This window comes from Trachymyrmex septentrionalis, unplaced genomic scaffold, assembly GCF_001594115.1.
Source record: "Trachymyrmex septentrionalis isolate Tsep2-gDNA-1 unplaced genomic scaffold, Tsep1.0 scaffold7, whole genome shotgun sequence".
NCBI classification, from domain to species: domain Eukaryota; kingdom Metazoa; phylum Arthropoda; class Insecta; order Hymenoptera; family Formicidae; genus Trachymyrmex; species Trachymyrmex septentrionalis.
In genome coordinates this window covers 4,789,982-4,791,545 of record NW_017305884.1, presented here as the reverse complement: position 1 = coordinate 4,791,545, position 1,564 = coordinate 4,789,982, and positions in this window count along the sequence as shown.

Genomic DNA, 1,564 nt, shown 5'->3' with positions numbered 1-1,564 from the left:
AATGAGTTAGCCAAGTCAAAGTGAATATTCGAACTCGTAAAGCAAGCAAGCAAGCGGTGGCAGCTTCTAGAGTACAGTGACGTGATAGTGATAGAGGAGTACACGGAATGGGTGAAAATGTAGCATAATACATATGTATGGATGTGATAAGTGTGTACGTGTAATATATATATATTTATGTGGCGTGATGAGACAAGGCTCCTGCGGAAGTAATGATTAAAGGTTAGATCAGGCTTACCCTCGCTGTCGGCCTTCAAGTAGAGCTGCCCCTTTGGGCTCAGACACTGCCGATACTCGGTCGTGTAACATGCTGTATTCATTCAAACCAAATTTCACGTTATCAAAGTGTAATCAGACGACGTGCTTTTCTCGCGCTGTCGCTGCATAATGCAATCCGCGGGAAACTCATCGGTATACTTGCGCTTTTTTTTCGCATTACATCTCTCTACATGCACGATGTCGCGCGCGAATTCAAGTCACAAAGAGTCGAGAATGAAACATTAGCTATATGTGAGAAATAAGCATGATGGAGCGTTAAGGGAGAGACGTCGCGCAGCAACGTTATACGTATTTAATCACGCTGTTGGAAACTTTTTGTTTAAGGCGACTCGTAATCCCAGCGCGGAGAACGCTGTCTTGTTTTGCGAAACTCGCATATATATAAAAAGTTGCGCGTCCCAGTTTACACGACGGTTTTCCAGTCAATCTCCGGCCTATGTATTTGGAACGCCGTCGGTTTACTCTCACAGAATGCCAAATTAGTTTCGAACTGGGAAGATCAGAGACGACAGCCGTGGGAGTTGGAGGAGAGATTAATATCTGACTTGGTATAATATCGTAACGTCTTAGCGGAACGAAGGGGCAATTAACCCCGACAAAAGTTCTTATCGGTATTAAATTCTATTATCGATCGGCGAGAACCACTTTATCCTGCGTCTCGTCATATAAAAGTGTACACAGTGTTACGTGTCATACTATATTAGTGACAAACGTTATCAATTATATGGTTTTTATGGCAATATTTCGGTGTTAAGTTCTTTAAATACAAATGAGAATAGCAATATGTTATTTTATTCATTCAATGTGTATGTTCTTTTTGATAATGCCATGCTATTATTAACCCTCTAACTTCGATTAAATGTTAACCTTGATTAAATATTAAGTATAAAATAAGTAGAACGAAAGTAAGAAATCAACGGATAACGTGTGTTCTATCAACAGCTCTTAACGGCGATACGATGTAACGCGATGCTGGAGCTATTATAAAATCGATAATGCGATTCCAATATCGATTGTCAGCATTAACATAACGTAATTATGCAAAGACGACGAAAGATGATTTCCTAATTTCCTTCAGAATTGAAAACGCTTCTTTAATATCGCATGGCTACTAATGAAATAAATCACTTGAAGACGCACGACAACAATAATTGCGCTGATCACGCAAAGGAAGTCTAAAATTAGTCCAAGACGTAGCAGTACAGTCTAGAATATCTACAAGTGTCGCTAACAACAAGAGCATCTACAAATGGAACCATGCGATATCGAAGCAGCGAAAGAGTAT